This window comes from Columba livia, chromosome 2, assembly GCF_036013475.1.
Source record: "Columba livia isolate bColLiv1 breed racing homer chromosome 2, bColLiv1.pat.W.v2, whole genome shotgun sequence".
Taxonomy (NCBI): domain Eukaryota; kingdom Metazoa; phylum Chordata; class Aves; order Columbiformes; family Columbidae; genus Columba; species Columba livia.
The window spans coordinates 80,629,514-80,641,466 of NC_088603.1; the positions used below are offsets into that span (position 1 = coordinate 80,629,514).

An 11,953-nucleotide genomic window follows, 5' to 3' on the forward strand; every position below is an offset into this window, starting at 1 on the left:
CTTTATTGATGTACACAATGCAACATGAACTTCACATGAATTTCTCTCTATGCTCTATTAGAAAGCTGAACAGAAACTACAGTGATGTCCTTCCTCTTCCAGCACCTCTGTGTGTCAGCTCTTATAACCTAAGTGCAGTTACATATCTTGTTCTGTAAGTTTTTACTGACAGCCTGAATCTATCCACCCACCACAGAAAGCTTTTATTGTACATCCCTAACCTTTGGTCCCAGCCTTCCAGGTTGTCACAGCTTCCTATCATTGGGATTACATTGCTTCTGGCTTTACAATGCAGCCAAAGAGAAATGGGTCACTGATTCAATAACTTGACTGTAAATATGGCAGCTGGATGGTTGGCAGCTTTTTTATTGCATAATGTGCATATTGGAGATGTCTGTGTCTGCTAGGGTCCTGCTGCAGATGCTCTCCTCTGCCACAGGTGTGAAGCCTCTATTTACTCTATATGTTGCCTTTTTTTATTGTCTTGCTTAGTTGCTGGGCAGTCTTCCTTTTATGCTTTGTTTTTCTTTCTGTGTTCTTGACAGGGCTAGCCATCCTGCCTTCAATATTCTTTAAGTTTGACCTTAACTTTACACTAGTAGCTGCAAATACTTATGCTTAGGCAGTTCTGTAGTGCACATATATTTGAACTATCATTAAACTTGCCAGCGATGAAACTGAATATGATAGAGGTTATACAGGCCTGAGCAGTTATCTAGATTTTAACGACATTTTTCAAGAGTGAATTGAGCTTTATGTTGTGCTGTCTTTAGTTCTATGTCTCTCACTAAAAAATAACTCTACTGCATCTATTTTTTCAGCTTGGATGATTCAGTTGCACCTGGGTTTTTTTGGAGGAAGTTTGCTTGTGGTATGTAACTGTTCTGTTAGATCTTTCTCTTAGAGCCATTTCCCCTGTTAGATGATATTATGAGTCTGTATCTAATTAAGGAAGCTGTACCATTTCAGAAATTCTATATGAAGGTCAGCTTTAACTAGTGTATTTCACCTTTTACTTCATGGTTTCAAGTGAAAAACTGCATTTCATTCTCTTGAGGGTTATGTTACTCATTAAACACCTTTACCATCTGTAAATATGTTTTTTTGGGGCTTATTTCTAGCATGAGTCTCACTTTTTACTGCTTCTTCACTGAAATAGAATAGAGTCTATCATCAACTTATCTTTATCTTCCATGGTTACCTCTGCATGCAAAATCATTTCTGGGTATCATTGACAACGTTTTCGTTTTCCTTAATTTATTCCTTTTGAAATGTGGTTTATACCCTAGTCTGAGTTCCTTTGTTCTCTAGTCTGATTTTCTAAATGCTCTGTAGTTTGCCTTTTAATTATTCTTTTCTTTTAGTGATCTCATTATTCATGGCTGTCAATACCGCGTTTCATGCATTGTGTGCTGGTTAATAACTACACCAAACCATTATTTTTATTTTATTTTCTTTTAGGAGCATTTCTTTACAAATTGTGGCTACTAAAAGCAGAACTGTATATTTAGTCAGTTTCACTTTCTAGCAACCTCTGCTCTTCCATACAAGTGAAGGGTCTAGAAAATAAGTCTTATGAGGAGCAACTAAGGGAACTGGGGCTGTTTAGCCTGAAGAAAAGGAGGTTCAGGGGAGACCTTATCGCTCTCCACAACTACCTGAAAGGAGATTGTAGTGGATATTGGGAAAAATTTCTTCATTGAAGTGGTTGTGAAGCACTGAAACAGTCTGCCCAGGGAAGTGGTTGAGTTATCATCCCTGGAGTTGTTGAAAAGATGTGTAGATAAAGTTCTTAGGGACATGGTTTAACTCCAGAGTTAGCTTAATGGTTGAACTCAATGATCTTGAGATTTTCTTACAACAAAAATGATTCTACGATTCTAAGTTCTGTACCATGAGCCAATGCCAAGAAGAAAGGGAGGAGTGAGGATGTATGGATTTTTACTTACTGCTTTGTACTCCTGGTAGTGAAGTTACAGAAGATGGGAACAGCAATCAGTCTTTTGCATTAAGGAGGTGAATGAAGTACTTGGATATCAATGTTTCTCTTGGATAGCAATGTTTCATATAAGCCTCCAAATCTGGAAAAGTCTAAGAATTTATTTTATTAGATTCTGTTTGGTTTACAGATTGAAACTAAGTTCAGAAATTTGGTGGTTTTTTGTAAGTTTCTAACTCAGAATGGTTTTGTTTCAGGCTAATAGAACTGGCCACTGTCTATACTGTTTTTTCTAAGAAAATCAGGAAGAGAAATGTTAAGTGGAAATTTGGGGGAGAGAAGGAGAGACACAAATGAAATTAATGTGTCTCACTGCTGTACTGGTTTAGACCTTAATTCAGGACTAAGCCTCAGCTTCATTCCACTTTACTCCATCTTTCCATTGATGGGGAAATTACTTTTTTTCTTGCAGAGACAAGGTGTATCTAGTACCCCATCTACGAAATATTTAACTATAGAAAGAGAAAATCAAAATAATTTAGAATGAAAACTGATACTGAGACTAGAAGACAGCCAACATGTTTGGTCCTGATGATTCATGAATTAAAAGTGTTTGATGTGTATCTGTCTCTCATTCTTTTTATGTTAGCATTTTCTTGTCATTGTTTTTGATTCTTACAGAATCAGCACAGAAATGGATTCTGTAAATCCATCCAAATACTTGTATTTAGCCAGTATAAAGAGAAAAAAATAGTTTATTTTTTTCTCCCTCTCTAAACAGGAACTCAAATTGACATATCTAATGTTCATAACAAGTCTTTTTCATCTTGAATTCTCATCAAATTGAATTAATAAAAAACTTATTATTTCTGTACTCAAAGGTATCTGCGCAGCATTAAGTACAAGAGAAATTTTCTCTCTCTGTCTGCAGTGGCCCTATTGTGCAAGGTATTGCAGTACATGGTGCTTTTCACCAGGTCTTTTTGGTGTCACCTGCAGTATTAGGCACAACAGACAACAAAAAGAAAAGAGACAAAATATGCATTTTTATTATCTTTCTTTTTGTGGACATAAAAACTATCCTTAAAGAGCATTTACAAGGAGTTATTTTGTTTTCATTTCATAAGATATTTTATGAATCAGTTCACAAAGAATGCAAAAATAGACCTTTAAAATTGTGTCCATGCTTAGAATCCAACTTTATTTGAAGCTCTTTTTAGGCTTTGACAGTGTTTCTTTCATTCCTGCTTTACAGTTTGAATTGGAAATGCTGAAAACCATAAAATAGGCTTGGGCAAATTTAATAGATATATTAAATAGATAGATATCCAGACCTACAGCTTCAGTACACCATTGACTGTAAACATGCCTCTCACTCTCTCAAATTACTGCTGTTCTGTTTATGTACTGAAAAAGAGAACTCCTATTCTACATCTCATTAAGGACTTCACACCCTAGCTTTCTACTTTCCCATGTTCCCTTTGTTTTACATTCTCATATTGTTTGACATTTGTCTTTTGTTACACTCTGCTATCTCAGCACTGATTGTTTTCACACCATCTTTCTATGTCTTCTGTGTACAAAGAGCTTTGTATACAGCATGTTCTGGTCAGTATCGCTTTAGAGAAAAGATCCTTCAGCAGATTATCTACTGTCACATGAAAGGGATTGCAGAATTTTATTTTATATACTGTATACTCTACAAACTATTACAGTGATGGAATGCTGTTACGAATGCCAGAGTTACCAAGAATTTTAATTGAAATAAAGTTGGAAGTGATAAATGTAAAGTAAAAGCTTTAGTGCAAATGTATTTGTAATTCACATTTTACAGCATATTATATATTATAAGAAAGAAAAAGAAATACTTTACACTATTCTGAATTCTTCAGAAGATTGCCTGTTTAGAGGTTTGTCAGAATTATTAATATAATTCCATGTAATGTCATTTCAATGAAGCAACATTTTCTGATTGATTGTTTCACAAAACAAAACAAAACTAAACCCCACAACTTCCTCTAGTTGTGACTGAATAAAACAAATATCTGTTTATTATAAACTAAAAATTCAGTAGTCATACTCTAAAGGGCACACTGTGGTTTAGTAATGTGGCGAATTATTCTATGAAGTCAGCAGAATTTATTTATCCCTCTCTTTATTTATTTTTTTTATTTCAGCCCCATCAATAAAATATCATCATAGCTTTACTTTGCAGTGAAATATTTGTAAAGCTTTTTGTATAAACACATTCTGGAAAGGCTTTTATGTCAATATTACTCATAGAAAGGTTTTGATATCAGCATAAATTTTAAAGGCTGTTAAAAACTGTAAAATACTTATCAATGTGGTTTCTAATTCTCTATGAGCTGTACAGCTTTGCTATCAAAGTACATGCAGCAGGCACATCTGAAAGAGCAAATCACAAAACACAAAAGGAATCACTGCTCACAATACTTCAAAATTGACCTGATCAGAAATAAATGGCATTTTAAAAACAGCTTGTGTTCCAGTGCCACCAATCCATTGCATGTTGACCTCCTTCCCCTTCTGTTCCCAAACTGATGATTTTGCTCTTCAACTACACCCCACAGTAAGGAAAAACCACTGGCTCAGTAGCATGATTCGCTCCATTTTTGCAAAACTATAATTTCTTTGGCATTTAGGTGGGATTGTTTGTTTTCCTTTGGTTTGTTGGTTTTGGGTTTGTTTGGTTTTTTTTCATTGTAGAATGCTTAATTTGTACATTCTTCAGATAAAGGGTGTTTACAGAAGAACAAACACACCACAGGCTTGGACCTCAGTATTTCTGTTCCCTCATTTCTACATCCTCAACTCCTGTTACACCTGCTCGTGCTGTGAAACTATATTCAGTCAACTGATTTTCTTCACTTCCCTGGGGGTCTTTCCAATAACAAAATTGAGACAGTATACAGTAACAAACCAAACCAGCATGACATCTTGAATGACAAAGTATTGTTTATTGTTTCTCTTGCCTAACAGGATCTGAGAATGTGGAATGCTCGGGCTTTCAGAGACCTCTACTCTAAAGACTGCTCAACGTCTATTGTAGCATAGGGCAGGTAAGATACTGGATCAGAAGAAGGCGAGATAACATTAAGTATAGAAAAAGGCTCAGCCCATAATACAAGAAGACAAAAAGCAATAAGAAAAGATTGAGGGCCACGGTGGTTCCATAGAACAGGAATCAAAATAAGGGGGCTGTGATGATTGAGCAGAATACAGTTCAGGGGTATAAGAACAGACAAGTTTTATTGTATGATAGGTTTCAAAGCTGCCATTCACCTTCTGCCTCTCACACATCCTGGAACTCTACTGCAAATACAGTATCTGCAAGGTTTTGACAATCTCACTGCTACAGATATTTAACAAATGCCTTTCTAAGATAAGATAATTGTCATTTGAGTGTCTATTTGAAGCTCAGTGTGAACAGGACCTCCTGTGGCAGTGCAGCTCCTTTGAACTCAAACACAGGGTTGCCATGACATCCTAGTTCCAAAGAGAAGAGATTGTTCAATGCTGCTCTGATCCTCTTCCTCTAAATTGTAAAGCTAAATTTGAATAATACCTTTGAGTTGGATAAGAAAGTGTTTTTATTTACTGATAAACAACACAACTGTATGTTAAATGTAGAACAGACCTTAATTTACCTAGAGCTCAATTTACCAAAAAGCTAAATTAGAAAAACATTTAGGAATATCAAGAGATAAAGAATACAGATTTCTGACCATTTTCTTTAGTCATGATCTATTGGAAATAATATAGCATATTTTAAAAACTAGTTGCATTTCAAACTTTAACTACAAATAGAACAGTATGTATTCATCCTTAGTTCTGATTTTAATTTCTCTTGATGATTTTTAATTTTGCCTTCAGCTAATAGACTCCAGAGGTTTACAGTGTCCAGCATGTCTTTCTCTGTGAAGGTACTTATACACTGTAACCTAATGCGTTATTAATTTTTAATCTATTTTAGTTTGCAATAAGCCACATGTACTGAGTTTTCCTACTGTATACTTTCCTGTACAAAATACTTTTTCCTAACCCACAAAATGTATTTCATTTTTTTATCTGCTGCCTTGTCAATTTTCTGACATTTGAGTTGGAAAAGTAAGCAACTAATTATAGCCAGAATTATCTTTGCTGATATTGCATAGGTGTAAAAAATACCACCTTACTTAATCTGTTCACCTGGCCTCCAGCAAAGTGTTTACTGCTCTTTCCCACAGCCTTCCCTGCACAAACTGGAAAGACACAGGTTGGATGGATGGTCTATGAGGTGAGTAGAAAAATGGCTAACAGGTCACACCCAGAGGGTGGCAATCAATGGCTTTTACTCAGGTTGGCAACCTGTCACAAGTGGGGTCCCTTGGGATAGATACCCGGCCCCATGGTGTTCAACGTCTTCACAAATTATCCAGACAATGAGATAGAAAATACCCTCACCCAGTTTGCTGGTGATACCAAACAGGGTGGTGAGGTGAATACATCAGAGGGATGAGCCAACTTACAGAGGGACCTGTGCAGGCTGGAACAGTGAGCTAAGAAGAACAGGATGAGGTTTAAAAAAGACAAGTGCAACGTCCTGCACCTGGGATGAAATAACCAAAAAGCCCACTACAAGCTAGGGTGTGCATGACTAGGGAGCAGCCTTCCTGAAAGGGACATGGAGGTCCTGGTAGACAATAAGGTGAGCATGAGTCAGCTGTGCACCCCTGCAGCAAGAAAGGCAAGATCGATTCTGGTCTGCATCTGCCCAGCAATTACATTCCTTTAAAAATGTCTCCATATAGTCTATTTTGCAGTAGTTTAATTTGCTTTATCTTCAGGGACATGGTTTTTCTCGTGTAGATACAAAATATATATTCTTAGGAAAATTTAAAATTAATGTTTTTCAGTATGCTATTTACAGAAGGAATATGGAACAAAGATGACTATCATGGTAAGTCAAGTTCAGTTGATTGGAAAAATAAAATAAAATAAAATATTTTTTTAAAATAACACAATTGATATAATACTCTTCTCGATGCTTACATAGTCACAGTCATGAAAGACCCTTATAATAATAGACAACACCCAAACCCCAAAGGAATTTGAAACATTTTTGAGCAATATTTATTTTTCCCTTTAGTATTGTCTTAACTAAAATTCTAATAAACCTATGGATGAAAAAGTTGAAAAGCTTTTTTCAGCTCTTCGCAGCATATGCAATCCACCAAAAGTTTGCCCCGACATAGAAAAGATAAGATACACTCTCATACACTCTATGGAAGTGGGCCCCAGGGAGTCCTACTCATGTTACACGAACACAAGTGCAAGGATCTGGCAGAATTACCTACAGATCTGGAGTTTAGCTTGTAGGTTTTATAGATAAAGACTTCTTAAAATGTATCTTAGTTATTTTCTTGCTATTTGTTTTAAGCAAATGGTAGACTTGTGAGCTATAAAAAAAACGTTGAAACATTTGTATTTAAATTAATGTTAAAGATCACAAGCAATAAGTGCTTGAAAACCTTAGCTGTCATTATCTATTACCTTTGTGCCTTAGTATTGCACAATATGTATTATACACACCTGCTGGTCAGAGAGAGTTTTTCTTCATGTGATTTTGCGTGTTGTAAACAGTATGAACAAGTTATAATCTTATCAGAATTTCTCATAAAGAAAAAAAAAAAAAGCAATTTACTTTCTTTGTCAAGGTTCCAACATGTTTCCAAAATGCAACATGATTTCAAGGTTTACTGTCATTCTCACCTCCCAGTTTGTTACATTTAAAATAAGTAAGTATAGATTATCCATCAGCTAGAGACTATATAAGGTAAAGAAGTGATGTAATTTTTTCCATTAGTAATCTCAGCATTAATAGTTACTCTAATCGATGTTTCCTTTGAGTTCAGTTCGATTGCTGTGATGCAGCCGAGGGGCAGCAGCTGTTAGAAATTTTGGAAACTGCAGAGATTTAACAATGGAACTAAACAAATGCTTTCCCGCAGTGTGATTGCGAGAGAGCTGTGCTATTTTTGCTCAGCACAGCCCTCTGGAAGTTTATAACATGCAAGGCATCTCATACCGTATGAAAACTGTGAACTGCATTTGAAAAGACTCCTTGTTCTGTGAAATTCAGTGTTTTAAACATTTTCTTAGTAGCTACCACTATATTCTTTTGTTGTACTGAGATTTTGACAGCCTTCCTGTGAATGGATGTCTAAACAGCAGCACATTGAAATGAGGGAAGAGAACATGCAGACCGGGAAACAACAGAGTATTGCAGGTTGAAACCTACTGCCTGAAAGAGAGTGAGAACCATCCTGTCATGTACAGTGACTGACAGTCACACTAGTGGAGATTTGGATAGCCACTCTTGTCTTAATTTTCCATTAGCAATTCACACTGCATGTTTAGTAGCTCTCTCCATCCAGCCTCTTGCCGACCAACCTCCCTCAACCTGAGTCTTGAAGAGGAAAAAAAAAGAAAAAACAACAAACAACACCAAAAAAAACCCCACAAAGTTGTGGGCTGAGACCTATTTAATACTCAGATGTAGATTATTTAAAATTATTATTTCTAATGTGTACAAATGTATAGAATCACCTTTTAATTTTATTTGCTTCACCACTTCCTTTGCATGTTACAAAGCTTAGCATTATGTCACAAATACTTCGAAAATTTGAGTCATCAACTATATTAGAGGTCGAAGGTGATATATCTTATAGTTATGTCTAAGTTTTGCAGTAGAATGCTTCCAACTAGCATCTATTTCTTCAGAGATATGATCTTTTAAATTATTTTAAACCAACAAACGCACCTAAAATTTCTATTACATTCCTATTGTGCACTATCCATCTTTGTATTTTTAAAAGGTTGTGAATCAGTCTTTTGTGATTAATATTATCGACTGTTTTATTGTACATCTCAATTTCTTAGCGTCTGCCTGTTGTCTATTGTCTTACGCTTTAATTGTAGCATCTTTAATTTAAAGGTTCTTTTGAATTGTGTAATAATTTGGCTTATAGATAGGGCTTCTACATGCAACTTTTAAAACACTGACAGTTCTAAGCATTTTAAGGAAAGGAAGGCTCCTGAATTCTGCCCCTTACCACTCTAGTCAAATATTCTGATCTGGATATACCATGCTGTTAAACATGCTTTGTCTCTTCTTTGTATCTCACTGAAATAATTACACGGAAGAAATTAACCTAAATTAAAGTGAAATGCTATGATAATTTATGACTATATCTCTTTAAAAAATTTATTTCTCAGATAATTTAATTAATATTTTTTCAAAACCATAATATCTAGTTTAGAAAATATACATTATGACATATATAATAAAGAAAAATATTCAGATAGAAATTTAGTGCATTTTTTCCATACTTCAAATTCTAAAACCTAAGAATCATTAGATGATGAATTACAAACACCTAATTATTCTGTTCCCAGATATATGCACACACATGCACATACAAAAGGAAAGCCAAACTACCAGAAATTGATGTTTATTTTTCCATTGTTACACAGGAATTATTAAATTGTTGCAGAATAAATGACTGTGTTGATTTGAAGGGATAAGGAGTCAGCTAAGGCAGTTGATTTAATACTTGTCAGTACATTTATTCTTTACGCAACACAGTTTTTGTTCATTTAATGTTTTTACTCTATTGGGGTCATACTTGGTTGGCATACCTATGAAAGATTTTCTGGAACCATAATTTAGGAGTTTTGTTCTGCTCTTTCTTTTGAGTATTATGCCTTCTAAGTATTTTTTTTTTTTTGCCCCATATGTACCTGAGTGTGATTAGTGTGATTTTTTCTAGCTCGCAAATCCCTCTTCTCACCATGTGTCTGATATACCACAAGACTTTGAATTCTTTTATGATTTCAATCCTGAAATATTTTTTTTTTCCTCATATATATAATGGGGAAGTTTTATTAAGTAAAATATCTATAAAAAATGGCTCACAAGGATTACTTCTTACTTCTTTATAGTAGATGGAGTTCTGTGATAAAAATATAGCCTCCAAGTCCAAAAAATCCTAGGCTTTGTGTAGTGGAGGATTCACTAATAACAATTACTTATTTTGTCTTCAATTTATTTCTTCATTTCAAGCAATAGGAAAAGAACAATAGCAGTGAATGCAGTAATTATGAAATTCAGATTAGAAAAGCAAAGTTAGTGATTTACTCTCAGACCTAGCTCACAGCATTAATGCCTTGAAAAGATGTCCGCCTTAATAATTTGATTACATGTTCAAAACAGTATAATTACAAACATTCCCTGGAGTTTATTTATTTCCTTTAGAATAATTCCTTTTAGTAGCAGCTGAGGATGCTTACAGGTCCTCAGATGTCATTCCTTCTGGATCGGGAATGGCTTCCTGGAAGCTACATACTTGTGGCTTCAGTATGAAAAACATCGCTGAAAAAAAAATCCTGCTTCCTCTCCCTTTCCACTGATAGTTAATACACATTTCAGTATCTGTTACTGAGCATTACCTTATGTTCCTGCACTGGCCAGCTCTGGTCATCTCCTCTGTGGGCCAGAGCCAAGCCAGGAAGGCAGTCATACAGGCTGTGGTTCCAAAAGAGTGGCTCCATGGTGGTGAAGAGAGCATGGAAGTCTAAAGCATTGGGACACTGCAGGGCTGGCTCCATGAGGGCTGGCTCTGAGAGTCAGGAGATGATAAGCATTAAGTAACTTCTATGGGGAAAGCCCCTGGGGGTCCTAGGAGAGGATATGGAGGGTGCCAAAGCGGGCCAGGTGTGGAGGAGCACTGGTTGGGTTAGGGGAACCCATGGCCAAAGCAGAGCTGGGTCCTGGGGCCAGGTCCCTGGGGTGGCTTCTGAGCACAGAGGGAGGCCCTGCCAATGCCTTTCCTGGCTTCCTCTCACTTGGTGCCTTCCTGGCAGCTGTAGCCGGGCTAGGATCCAGCAGCAGCACCCACTGGGCCGTGGGAGGCATGGGGCTCTGGCAGACCCTGAGGTGCAGACTCTGACACAGAGCCTGCAGGGCCCTCTGGCCTCTCAGGTCTCTGGCAGCTAGTTGGGAGAGGAAATATGATAATTAGTCAGAAGGGGAGAAATGTATAAGATAATTTTATGTGACAGAAGTGTTTGCAGAAATCATGATTTTGATGTAAGATGTTTACCTTAGTGGCGGGCAATTTTGAATGTTAAGCTGTGTAAACATTTTGTCTCCCAACAATAATTAATTTATTCAGGTTTTTTTTTATGGCACTTAATCATATGTTACTCCCTTTTCCATGTTCATATCAAACCTGAAAAAAGTGTTGACTTACGTAACAACTCTGCTGAGTATGTTGTGTGAATTCTTAGAATATATGAAATGATACAGTACTAAAGTGACTATATTTCTTTTAATTAAATTATTAAAAAGAAAACCATCTCTCAGTGTTAGCCTTATTTTTCCAAAGGAAGCACAGAAACAACTTTTGTCTTTAACCAGAGATTTTGAATAGGTAGAGAGGTGGTTGGGTTCATTGCTGTAATGAAACACAGGAGCTCAAAAATTAACGTCTTACGTCTGCAACTGGACACTTTCAAATTGTAAGCAAATAATGACCATTATTTAGCTTACTTTTAATGTGAAAGAAATTTTAATGCCTTAGTTCTTCTTCAGCCTCTTCTTGAACCTATTTTTATTTCCTGCTTTTCACATCTTACCGCATACTGAGTGACATCTGGATCCAAGACAATTTACCATGTTAAAAGAGACTTTATGTTAGGAAGAATGAATTCAAGTCACAGGCCAAATTTATGCAAATTATTCCATTTAATTTTTAAAAATGTCTTACATACATCCTTTCACATTATATATTTTGCAGTCTTCACTTTGATCAAACAATTTAAGAATGTGCTTAATGTTTAGATCCCATTAAATTCTATGCATTTCCTCAAGTACTTAAGAGTAATAGCTAGACACATGCTGAACTATTGCAATGAAGTGAGAATTAGCAGTTTTCTAGGATCAGTTTCTAT

The 11,953-nt window shown here is 35.9% G+C and overlaps 1 long non-coding RNA gene across 1 annotated transcript; it reads left to right on the forward strand.

Moving 5' to 3' along the window:
- The first annotated feature begins 398 nt into the window (after window positions 1–398).
- LOC110364431 (uncharacterized) lies at window positions 399–7,185 on the forward strand. The gene is made up of 3 exons (XR_010470985.1): window positions 399–871; window positions 4,940–5,019; window positions 6,187–7,185. It is a non-coding gene; the product is annotated as an uncharacterized LOC110364431 (long non-coding RNA).
- Window positions 7,186–11,953: the final 4,768 nt, after the last annotated feature.